The sequence below is a fragment of the Piliocolobus tephrosceles genome, chromosome 2 (assembly GCF_002776525.5).
Source record: "Piliocolobus tephrosceles isolate RC106 chromosome 2, ASM277652v3, whole genome shotgun sequence".
NCBI lineage: Eukaryota > Metazoa > Chordata > Mammalia > Primates > Cercopithecidae > Piliocolobus > Piliocolobus tephrosceles.
The window spans coordinates 186,604,510-186,618,229 of NC_045435.1; the positions used below are offsets into that span (position 1 = coordinate 186,604,510).

General features: G+C 36.9%; 1 pseudogene; it reads left to right on the top strand.

Moving 5' to 3' along the window:
- Window positions 1-901: 901 nt before the first annotated feature.
- The window catches only part of LOC111544233, a 29,663-nt pseudogene continuing 16,844 nt past the window's right edge, over window positions 902-13,720 (top strand).

Below are 13,720 nucleotides of genomic sequence, written 5' to 3' on the forward strand. Positions count from 1 at the left end.
TTGTCTGTATCAGCTTCAGGTGAGTGCAGAAGAGACTGACTGTGAACACTCACATAGATGTTTTGACTACTTGGTGGTGAGCACACCTCTTTTAGGTAGGATAGGCTCTTTCTCTGAGTCACTGACCAGCCCTTGTTGCCTATAATCATCAGAGGAATGAGAATATTATCCACGGAAAAAGGGATGATTGTTTTTTCCCAGGATCACAAAGAGACTTGTAGATAGTCTTTTAATTCCATTTTTCTCAACCCAAGAAGATATCACACTTGTAATTCCTGCCTGCAACACTGCTCAGATAGAATTGTCTCGAAAAGTGCCATCTAATTTTAGTAGCTACCCATGACTACTAGCGACACTTGTATGTGATTAGCCCTTCACTGATGTTTTGCCATCCATTATCTCACTTTATTCTCAGAATAGCACACCAAGGCAGGTGCAAGAGATATGATCATTTAATTGATAAGGAAACTTGAGACAGAAGTAAAGGCACTTGTCTGAGTCACACAACTAAAATCCGGATTTTCTGACTCCAAATGGTGATTTTTCTTCACAATCTCAAATATGGAGATATTTTATATTCTTCCTTGATGTCACAGTGCCATCTGTATTCAATAGCTATTGACCATATATTGTAAGTTCAGATATTATAGTCCATTATTTGACTCTAATAGTACACGCAAAAGCAAGTATGTCATCCTGGCGTTCCTCTTTATAATACAAAGTCACTCAGGTGCATCTCTAATAAACGGGATGGTTTCTCGCGGTGGCTTTTGCTAGACTTTCCTAACACCATCCAGTCAGGGAAAAGATACCCTGGGCAAGGACTAAACCTGAGCTTCCACTGGAAACAAGCCTAAATCTTTGTGCACGTCCGCTATTGATTCCTAATTATCGCCAGGAGATGGCGCTGTGCATTAGTAAACATCCGGCTTACAAAAGTTCACGGTTTCCGGGAAAGAATCACCGGGGAAATGGTAAATGAGACAAATGTTTGTGAGAGAAAAAATATTGAACAGCTGATGCAGGACAAAGGCACATTTGTGGGATTTAGAAGATGGAGTATAAAATTGTGACTTAACTTTTTAATAAGGCATGTAAAACAATTATTTCGCTGCTAATTTTTAGAATATTGCTGGTGAGTCAAATCAAACAGAAATTGTTTTATTCAACGCAATGGATAGGTGCTCTGTAATACAGGGGAATATTTGCACTCTGTTGACATCAGCCTAGCTCTAGAAATGTTAAATGATTATCCCGTTATTTCCCAATCCGAGAGTTCTTTCTTCTTTGTCCAAACTGCTTACTCCAAGCTGTTTCAGGTATGAAAGCAACCTTTGTCTCTTATGATCATCCTCCTTGTGGTTATTTTTATATGTAAAAGATTTTAGGCTCATAGCTTTTTTATGAATTTAAGAAAAAAAATTTGGTCTTTTTATGTTACTGTTTCAGTGAGAGTGAAGGGTTTTCACATCTTGCAGACTTAGAGCCCCTCGATTTCATCAAGGTCTTGCAGTCTGAGGGTCTAGCAGTGTTGTAGTTTCAGTTTCAGATATACATCTAAGATTTTTTATTTTTGAGATCTCATAATCTTGCAGTATTTATTCGTAGGTTGTTACTTAAAAGAAAGTTCCAAACAAATGGCTAAGGAATTTAAAAGAAAGTTAAAATGAGTCTAATTAAAGCTGAAATTACTGAAAATTCTGATAACATCAAAATTTTAGCGTTTTGGTGGCCCAAATATTTGGGGGCTGAGCCAAAAAGAAAAGAGACAACTACTTTGATTCCTAGCGATTGCATTCTAAGACCTGCCAGATAGATTAAAGTCGCCACATCTCTACAAACATTTCAAATTCTGCTTGAAGCAACAAACTGATCAGTCCTTTACTTTAGCTACCTAATAGAGGAAAACAGAGGAAAGTGGATCACTTCTTAGAGAAAAAGAAACATATGATATATATGTAAATATATGCAGTATATATATTTTATGCATGATATATATTTATATATAATATAGTATATATAGTATACTACAATATGCTATATATAATAGTATGTAGTATATACCATATATGCAGTGTAGTATATATATTACATATACTATATATAATATAGTATATATACTACATATACTATAATAATATAGTATATATACTATATATAATATAGTATATATAATACAGTATGTTATCTATAATACATATATATAATATATTATGTATACTACATATATGTATTACTTTAGTCTTTCCTTTTATACACTATATTAGCATAAAAATTAGAATTATAAAACATGAATAAGTAGGAGAATATGACCTATGGCAAGGAGATATTCAGTAAATAAAAAGACATTTAACAAACAAGTGTTTGAATTATTAGACAAGAACTTTGAAACAATCATATAAATATATTAAAGAATTTACAGGAAAGGACAGATATGATGAGTGAAAAAAATAGGACATTTCAGGAGAAACTTGAAAGCAACTACAAAAAATAGAAAATCTAGAGCTAATAAATATAGTATCAGAAATAAAATTACTGAATGTGATTAAAAGCAGATTAGACAACAGAAGAATGTATTGTGAACTTTCTATTTGTTAAGTCAATAGAAATCATCCAATATAAAACACCCAGAGAAAGAAAATATAGAAGAAAAGGGACAAAGTCTCAAAGACTTCTGAGAAACTATAAATTAGTCAAGCATATGTATAAATGGAGGGTTGTAAGGATAGAAGAGAAGACACTGAACAAAGCACCATTTGAAGAAATAATGGATACAAGTTTTCAAATGTGATTCTTGAAAACACAATTTATAGATCCCAGAAGCTCCAAAGACAAACTCCAAAGACAGTGAGTGCAACAAACAGAAAAAGCTATACTTAAGAATTTCCTAGGAAAGCTGCTGCAAACTAAACGTTAAAATAATATAGTCATGCATCACTTAACCATGGAGATACATTCTGAGAGATGTGTTGTTAGGTGCTTTTGTTGTCATGCGGAACTCATAGAGTGTACTTACACAAACCTAGATGGTATGTCTACTATGCACCTAGGCTATATGGTATAGTATATTGTTCCTAGGCTGCAAACCTGTACAGCATGTTACTGAACTGAATACTGTAGGCATTTGTAACATAATGGCAATTATTTGTGTCTCTACACATATTTAAACATGTAAAAGATACAGTAAAATACAGTGTAAAAGGTTAAAACATGGTACACTATATAGGGCACTTGCCATGAATAGAGCTTGCAGAACTGGAAGTTGCTCTGGGTGAGTCAGTGAGTCAGTAGTAAGTAAATGTGAAAGCATAGGACATTACTGCACACGACTGTAGATTCATAAACACTGTACACTTAAGCCACACTAAATTTATTAAAAATGGTTTTCTTTTTTCAATAATAAATTAACCTGAGCTGACTATAGCTGTTTTACATTATACACTTTTTAGTTTTTTTAACTCTTTTGTAATAACACTGTTTAAAAAACAAACACATTGTATAGCTATATATGAATATTTTCTTTCTCTATATCCTTACTCTTTGTTTGTTTCTACTTTTAAATTTTCTTTTTTAAAACTTTTTTTTTGTTCAAAACAAAAAATAAACATGTATATTAGTCTAGGCCCACACAGGGTCAGGATCATTATACCTCTGTCGTCTTTCTCCACATCTTGTTACACCTGACAGTCTTCAAAGGCAATAACATGCATGAAGCTGTCATCTATGATAACAGTGCCTTCTTCTGGAATATCACCTGAAGAACCTGCCTGAGACTGTTTCACAGATAACTCTGTCTATGTATCTCTCTCTCTATCTCTATCTATGTATCTATGTATCTCTATCTATCTATCTATCTATCTATCTATCTATCTATCTATCTATCTAATTAGAAGGACTACACTCTAAAGTAAAGATAAAAAGTATAGTATGGGTCAGGCGCTGTGGCTCATGCCTGTAACGCCAGCATTTTGGGAGGTAGAGGTGGGTGGATCACGAGGTCAGGAGATCAAGACTATACTGGCTAACAAGGTGAAACCCTGTCTCTACTAAAAATACAAAACATTAGCCTGGCATGGTGGCATGCACCTGTAATCCCAGCTACTTGGGAGGCTGAGGCAGGAGAATCACTTGAACCTGGGAGATGGAGGTTGAAGTGAGCTGTGATCACACCACCGGCACTCCAGCCTAGGTGACAGAGCGAGACTCCATTAAAAAGAAAAAAAAGCATAGTATGATAAATACATAAACTACTACATAGTCACTGACTATCATTTTCAAGTGTTATGTAGTGTACAAAATTGTGTATGCGATATACCTGGAAGCAGAGTTGTCTTCTTTACCCTAGTGATCCATAAACACAGAAGCATAGTATTGTGCTATCATGTTACAATGGCATGAGTTGGTCAATAAGTGATAAAAAATTTTCAGTTCTATTGTAACCTTATGAAACCATCATTTTATATGTGGTTTGTTGTTGACAAAAACATTGTTATATGGCACATGACTGTATTTTAAAAGAAACTAGAGAAAAAGAGACATTTATATAGTAGAACAATAATAACAATGACAAAATCTCATTAGAAACAGTGGAGGTTAGAAGGCAATGACAAAAATATATAAAGTGCTGAAAGAAAAAACTGTCAAACTCAATCTCTATGTACAGAAAAAAGAATTTTATAGATAAAGTTGAGGCATTTCACACAAAGAAAACCTGAGAGAGGCCGGGCACAGAGGCTCATGCCTGTAATCCCAGCACTTTGGGAGGCTGAGGTGGGCGGATCACGAGGTCAAGAGATTTAGACCATCCTGGCCAACATGGTGAAACCCTGTCTCTACTAAAAATACAGAAAGTAGCTGGGAGTGGTGGTGCACGCCTGTAGTCCCAGCTACTCGGGAGGCCTAGGCAGGAGAATCACTTGAACCTGGGAGGCGGAGGTTGCAGTGAGCTGAGATCATGCCACTGCACTCCAGCCTGGTGACAGAACGAGACTTTGTCTCAGAAAAAAAAAAAAAAAAAAAGAAAGAAAAGAAAACCTGAGAGAATATACTGCAGTAAGACTAACACAGGAACATAAAAGGAAATTCTTCAAGCTCAAGAAAAATTACATCAGATGAAAGCCCATTTCTGTAGAAATATATGAAAATAACCAGAAAATGTACATATGTAGATAAATATAAAATACCTTTTAACTCTGTCTATCTAAACACACACTCACACACTTCTTATAATACCTGTGTTTATACAAAAGTTATTTAGGAGTCTATAACATATAGAATTGAAATACATGTTAACAACAGCACAAAAAATATGAGGGTCAATGAAATTATATTACCGTAGGGGTTTTAAAGTGTTTATGAAATAGTATGACATGATTTGAGGGTAGCAGTGATCAGTTAAAATTTAGAAATATATACCAAAATAAGTCATGATTGACCATACAGAAGACTGGACATGAGGATCTGACATATTCAGAAATACTTTTTTAAAAAAGGGGAAATACTTTTTTTAAAATCCAAGATGCTTAAGATGGTAAACTTAAAAAAATATACTTACATATAATTAAACTGGTTTAAATATTCAGTGTGAGAGGCAAAGATTGTCAAACCGAATATGGAATCAAGAATAATAATATGCTGCTTACAGAAATTACCTTTTAAATACAAATGCAGAGGCGGGTTAAAAGGAAAAGTATGAGAGATAATATACCATACATATTCAAACATTTTAAAAGGTGGTATTTCCATATTAATATCAACCAAAATAAATTTTAGAACAAGAAGTATTACCAAAATTAAGGAAGGGTATTTCATAGTGATGAAAGAATCAATTCATCAAGAAGACAAAACTGGCAAAACTGAAGAGAAAAATAATCTGTTATCATAATTGAAGATTTGAACATCATTTTTAGTAATTGATAGAATAAGTCTAGAATTAATAGAGCAACAATTTTAATCAACTTAATCCTGCTGAAATGTATATGGAGCTTCATCAAATAATAGTAAAACACATTTATTTTACAGTTAGTCTAGCTATTTTAAAGAGAATAGTTGTGCAGTATAGACAGCCTTCAAAGATACACACATTCTAGTACTTTGAAACCGTGAATGTGTTATATTACATGGCAAAGAGTTATTAATGTTGTTAATCATTGGAACTTAAAGTTGGGATATTATCCTCTATTGTCTGAGTGGGCTCAAATAAATCACAAATGTTCTTAAAAGTGAAAGAGGAAGACAGAAGATTTAGTGTCAGAAAAGGTGTGACAATAAAAGCAAGACTGAAGTGGTGTAGGGTAAGAACTTAACCTGTTCTTTCTGCCTTTGAAGGGAGAAGGGAGACATGAGCCAAGAAATGTGGGAGCCTCAAGGAATAGGAAAAAACAAGGAAATGGATATGCCCCTAGAACCTTCAGAAGGAGTTCAGTCAGTTATCTTTTAGAGCTATGAAAAGTAAGGAAAAATACATTATGCATATCCTTTTATTTGTTTTATTTCTAGTACTCTTTGTTTTTGTGTCTATGTGAATATGAAATTTTCTGATTCTATATATCTTCTGTCTGAAGAATTTTCTTCAGCACTTCTTGACAGCATGCCAGGAATCTTGACAATCAATTATCTCAGTTTTGGTTTCACTGAATAGGCCTTTATCCGTTTCAAAAGAAATTTGCTTAAAATATAGAATTCTGGGTTGATAATGATTTTCTTTCAGTGCTATTAAGATGACACTGATTTGTCTTCTGATTTGCGTAGCTTCTAATGGTAAGTCTACTGTAATTCTCGTCTCTCTTTCTCTCTATATAATATGTCTTTCATTCTTTAGTTGTCTTAAAAATATTTTTTTCTTTGGCTTTCAGAATTTTGTGTCTGGCCTGTTTAAGTTTATATGAGTTTTTGTGGTGGTTCTACTATTCTTGCAGATCAATTACATATATAGTTTGTTGTTGTTGGTTTTTGTTTTGTTTTGTCGTTGAGACAGGGTCTTGGTCTGTCACCCATGCTGGAGTGAAATTGTGCAAACAGAGCTTACTGTAACCTTGCACTGTTGGGCTCAACCAATCCTCCTGCCTCATTCTTCCAGGTAGCTAGGACTACAGGTGCACACTACCATACTTATTTAATTTTTAAAAACAATTTTTGTAGAGAGGGGGTTGAACTGCTGTCCTCAAACAATCCTCCCACATAGGCTTCTCAAAGTGCTGAGATTATGGGCATGAACCACCGTGCTCAGCTCAATTACATATATGGTAAAACTTTAGGTATTTTCCACAAATTCTGAGAGGCTCCATCCTGATTTCTATTTAAACAAGTAAACAAAACCAAAAGGTTTTATTTTATCTCTTTGCTTTTCAACTTGTGTTATTTCTGTTGACTTACCTTAAAGTTCATTGATTCTTTTTTTGACCATGTCAAGTTTACTGGTAAGTCCATTGAAGAAATCCATTATGTCTGTTACTGTGTGTTTTACTTACAGCATTTCCATTTTATTCTTTCTTTTGTTTTCATCTATCTGCTGAAATTACACGTCGGATTCTGCATAGTGCAAACCTTTCTATTACAGTCTTCAGTAGATTAATTTTAGTTATTTTAATTTTTCTGTCTGATAGTTCCAATATCTGTGTAACACTTGAGTTTGGTTTTGTTGATTGCTTTGTTTTGTAACAGTGTGTTGTTCTTTCTTGTTTATTTGTACATCTCTTATTTTTGTTTTTAGGCTAGACATCTTTAGCAGAGCAGTAGAGACTGAATTAAGTTGTTTTTATGCCTGGAAATGGGCATGGTTCTCCACCTTTTCAGCTTTTGATTCCTCAACCTAGTGAGAAGTAGATTTGCTTTTGGGTTTTTCAGTTGTTATGGCTACTCTTAGTGCAATACGGGCTTTAAATTCCTCCAGTGTTACTTTTCATTCAGAATGGACATGAGTTTCCCAGAGGGTTTTCTTAATATCTATTCTACTCTGAGTTTTGTCTTTTTCGTTTGTTTGTTTGTTTGTTTGGTCCTGTACTTCAGAGAATGCCTTCCTTCATGCTGTTTCCCTCCCTCAATAGTAGACAGCAGTTACTTGTTATCCAACTCTTATTAGCCTGGTTCAGAGGAGGTTTGAAAATATTCTCTGTTTTTAATTTGCCTTAGTCTTAGATAGGCACTGTGGTCCTGGGTCTTATTAGAGGTGCTATCTTCTCAGTGGTTGTACTGCATTATAAATCATAAGTTTGACCTCACTAAGTGTTTATGACCTTCTCTCAGTGAGAAATCGATTTATTTGTTGTGCCATTATCCAGCTACAATAAGTTTCCACCAATGTCTTAAGCTTAGCAAAATATATTATCTTTTTATCAGTGGTGCAAGTATTTTGTTCTACAGGAGATTTACAGGAGAAGAATCTAGGTGGACTTTGTGCTTTCCCTGCAGCAGCTGCAATCACCCTTCCCCATATCTGCATCATATGGACTGACTGCTCATATACCTTGCCCTGCTCCAGTCTTTCTTGCTGAGCACCCACTTAGGTCTGTGGACAAGAGCCTGTGAGTCAATATTAAATTTCTTCACAGGTTTTATTTTTTTATTTTTTGCCACCTCACACTCAGCCTTTAGCAAGTTTATGTTAACAAATTTAGCCAAATGTTTCTCACCATGGCCAGGAAGATTCTGCCTCAGGTAATCTCTGATGCTGCTTATCTTTTCTTAGATTTTTGGTCAGTTGTTTGTCCTAACACGTGGACTGTCTGATGCGTTTAAGTAAAGTTGGGAATTTGAAAATTGGCCACTCTTTGCTATTCTTGTGAGTGTAAGAGTAACACCCTTTTAAGCTTTTTACTTCCCTAGAAGAAGCTGGGATTTCTTATATATTTACTTAAAGTGCACATGCAGCATCTATCAACATTGATGATAAGCTGGGTCGTAAAACAAATCTTACTAAATTTGAAAAGATTGAAATCATATAGAATATGTTCTTTGATCACAACAGAACTAAGTTATGAACGAATAATAACAAAATATCTACAAAAGCATCCCATACTTAGAAATTTAACGACAAAACAACTCACCACCACCACCAATGAAAACACACACAAATAAACGAAATAATAATTTAAATAAAACCATGATAAAAATTTAACACATCAATATTGATACGGTGCACATAAAGAATGTCAAAGGAAAGTTTATAGCATTAAATACTTATATTAGAAAGTAAAAAGTATTAAAGCCATGAAATAAGATTGCGACTTAGGTATGTAAAAGTAAGAGTAAATTTACCCGCTTGATCCTGCTAGTAACAAAATAGAATAATTTTAAAAATAAAATTTCAAAAGAACACCAATCAATAAAAAAAATTAATTAAAAAAGCTGAATTAAAAAAATTGGTAATATTGATAAATATCTAGAGAGACTGCTCAAAGGGAAAAAGAAAATATTTACTACTAATAAAGAAATGAAAATAAGACATATCTACAGATCATATAGATATTGAAAATATAAAAATAGTATGAAACATTTACATGTATAAATTTTACAACTTGGAAGCAATAACAGATTTTCTGAGAAACACAATTTACCCAATCTGACATTATTAGTTTTCTAATCCAGTATTAAAAAATATCCACAAGTGCACAGGCTTAGAATGATATTATCTAACCTGTCTGTAGATCACCAGTCCATGCACACCTCAGCTAGGTTCTCTGCTCATGGTCTCACAAGGCTGAAACCAAGGTGTTACCGAGCCTGTGTTCTTATCTGATGCTCAGAGTCCTCTTCCAATTCTTCCAGTTCTGGTAGAATTGAGGATGTTAGGTCCTTGAGGTCATTCAGTATTCCCTGAATCTCTACAACATGAAAATGTGCATTTTTTAAATCAACAGGAGAATCTCTCTTTTCAACAAGAGGCAGAATCCCCCTTTCAAGTGTTCCCTGATTAGGTCAGGTCTATCTGCAAGAATCCTGCTTTTGATGAACTCACAGTCATCTGCTTAATAACATAATCGGAGGGCGGAGCAAGATGGCCGAATAGGAACAGCTCCAGTCTCCATCTCCCAGCGTGAGCGACACAGAAGACCGGTGATTTCTGCATTTTCAACTGAGGTACTGGGGTCATCTCACTCAGGAGTGCCGGACAATCCGTGCGGGTCAGCTGCTGCAGCCCGACCAGCCAGAGCTGAAGCAGGGCGAGGCATCGCCTCACCTGGGAAGCGCGAGGGGGAAGGGAGTCCCTTTTCCTAGCCAGGGGAACTGAGACACACAACACCTGGAAAATCGGGTAACTCCCACCCCAATACTGCGCTATAACACTGGCACACTGGAGAATATATCCCACACCTGGCCGGGAGGGTCCCACGCCCACAGAGCCTGCCTCCTTGCTAACACAGCAGTCTGCGGCAATCTAACAGCAAGGTAGCAGCGAGGCTGGGGGAGGGGCGCCCGCCATCACTGAGGCTTAAGTAGGTAAATAAAGCCGCTGGGAAGCTCGAACTGGGTGGAGCTCACAGCAGCTCAAGGAAACCTGCCTGTCTCTGTAGACTGCGCCTCTGGGGACAGGGCTCAGCTAAAGGAGCAGAAGCCTGTGCAAACGCGAACGACTCTGTCTGACAGCTTTGAAGAGAGCAGTGGATCTCCCAACACGGAGGTTGAGATCTGAGAAGGGGCAGTCTGCCTGCTTAAGTGGGTCCCTGACCCCTGAGTAGCCTAACTGGGAGACATCCCCCACTAGGGGCAGTCTGACACCCCATACCTCACAGGGTGGAGTACACCCCTGAGAGAAAGCTTCCAAAGCAAGAATCAGACAGGTGCACTTGCTGTTCAGCAATATTCTGTCTTCTGCAACCTCTGCTGCTGATACCCAGGCAAACAGGGTCTGGAGTGGACCTCAAGCAATCTCCAACAGACCTATAGCTGAGGGTCCTGACTGTCAGAAGGAAAACTATCAAACAGGAAGGTCACCTATACCAAAACCCCATCAGTACGTCACCATCATCAAAGACCAGAGACAGATAAAACCACAAAGATGGGGAAAAAGCAGGGCAGAAAAGCTGGAAATTCAAAAAATAAGAGCGCATCTCCTCCTGCAAAGGAGCACAGCCCATCGCCAGCAACAGATCAAAGCTGGTCAGAGAATGATTTTGATGAGATGAGAGAAGAAGGCTTCAGTCCATCAAACCTCTCAGAGCTAAAGGAGGAATTACGTACCCAGCGCAAAGAAACTAAAATCTTGAAAAAAGAGTGGAAGAATTGACAGCTAGACTAATTAATGCAGAGAAGGTCATAAACGAAATGACAGAGATGAAAACCATGACACGAGAAATACGTGACAAATGCACAAGCTTCAGCAACCGACTCGATCAACTGGAAGAAAGAGTATCAGCGATGGAGGATCAAATGAATGAAATGAAGCGAGAAGAGAAACCAAAAGAAAAAAGAAGAAAAAGAAATGAACAAAGCCTGCAAGAAGTATGGGATTATGTCAAAAGACCAAATCTACGTCTGATTGGGGTGCCTGAAAGTGAGGGGGAAAATGGAACCAAATTGGAAAACACTCTACAGGATATCATCCAGGAGAACTTCCCCAACCTAGCAGGGCAGGCCAACATTCAAATTCAGGAAATACAGAGAACGCCACAAAGATACTCCTCCAGAAGAGCAACTCCAAGACACATAATTGCCAGATTCACCAAAGTTGAAATGAAGGAAAAAATCTTAAGGGCAGCCAGAGAGAAAGGTCAGGTTACCCACAAAGGGAAGCCCATCAGACTGACAGCAGATCTCTTGGCAGAAACTCTACAAGCCAGAAGAGAGTGGGGGCCAATATTCAACGTTCTTAAAGAAAAGAATTTTCAACCCAGAATTTCATATCCAGCCAAACTAAGTTTCATAAGTGAAGGAGAAATAAAATTCTTTACAGATAAGCAAATGCTTAGAGATTTTGTCACCACCAGGCCTGCCTTACAAGAGACCCTGAAGGAAGCCCTAAACATGGAAAGGAACAACAGGTACCAGCCATTGCAAAAACATGCCAAAATGTAAAGACCATCGAGGCTAGGAAGAAACTGCATCAACTAATGAGCAAAATAACCAGTTAATATCATAATGGCAGGATCAAGTTCACACATAACAATATTAACCTTAAATGTCAATGGACTAAATGCTCCAATTAAAAGACACAGACTGGCAAACTGGATAAAGAGTCAAGACCCATCAGTCTGCTGTCTTCAGGAGACCCATCTCACATGCAGAGACATACATAGGCTCAAAATAAAGGGATGGAGGAAGATCTACCAAGCAAATGGAGAACAAAAAAAAGCAGGGCTTGCAATCCTAGTCTCTGATAAAACAGACTTTAAACCATCAAAGATCAAAAGAGACAAAGAAGGCCATTACATAATGGTAAAGGGATCAATTCAATAGGAAGAGCTAACTATCCTAAATATATATGCACCCAATACAGGAGCACCCAGATTCATAAAGCAAGTCCTTAGAGACTTACAAAGAGACTTAGACTCCCATACAATAATAATGGGAGACTTCAACACTCCACTGTCAACATTAGACAGATCAACGAGACAGAAAGTTAACAAGGATATCCAGGAATTGAACTCATCTCTGCACCAAGCGGACCTAATAGACATCTATAGAACTCTCCACCCCAAGTCAACAGAATATACATTCTTCTCAGCACCACATCACACTTATTCCAAAATTGACCACATAATTGGAAGTAAAGCACTCCTCAGCAAATGTAAAAGAACAGAAATTATAACAAACTGTCTCTCAGACCACAGTGCAATCAAACTAGAACTCAGGACTAAGAAACTCAATCAAAACCGCTCAACTACATGGAAACTGAACAACCTGCTCCTGAATGACTACTGTGTACATAACGAAATGAAAGCAGAAATAAAGATGTTCTTTGAAACCAATGAGAACAAGGATACAACATACCAGAATCTCTGGGACACATTTAAAGCAGTGTGTAGAGGGAAATTTATAGCACTAAGTGCCCACAAGAGAAAGCAGGAAAGATCTAAAATTGACACTCTAACATCACGATTAAACGAACTAGAGAGGCAAGAGCAAACACATTCAAAAGCTAGCAGAAGGCAAGAAATAACTAAGATCAGAGCAGAACTGAAGGAGATAGAGACACAAAAAACCCTCCAAAAAATCAATGAATCCAGGAGTTGGTTTTTTGAAAAGATCAACAAAATTGACAGACTGCTAGCAAGGCTAATAAAGAAGAAAAGAGACAGGAATCAAATAGATGCAATTAAAAATGATAAAGGGGATATCACTACCAACCCCACAGAAATACAAACTACCATCAGAGAATACTATAAACACTACGCAAATCAACTAGAAAATCTAGAAGAAATGGATAATTTCCTGGACACGTACACTCTCCCAAGACTAAACCAGGAAGAAGTTGAATCCCTGAATAGACCAATAGCAGGCTCTGAAATTGAGGCAACAATTAATAGCCTACCCACCAAAAAAAGCCCAGGACCAGATGGATTCACAGCTGAATTCTACCAGAGGTACAAGGAGGAGCTGGCACCATTCCTTCTGAAACTATTCCAATCAATAGAAAAAGAGGGAATCCTCCCTTACTCATTTTATGAGGCCAACATCATCCTGATACCAAAGCCTGGCAGAGACACAACAAAAAAAGAGAATTTTAGACCAATCTCCCTGATGAACATCGATGCAAAAATCCTCAATAAAATACTGGCAAACC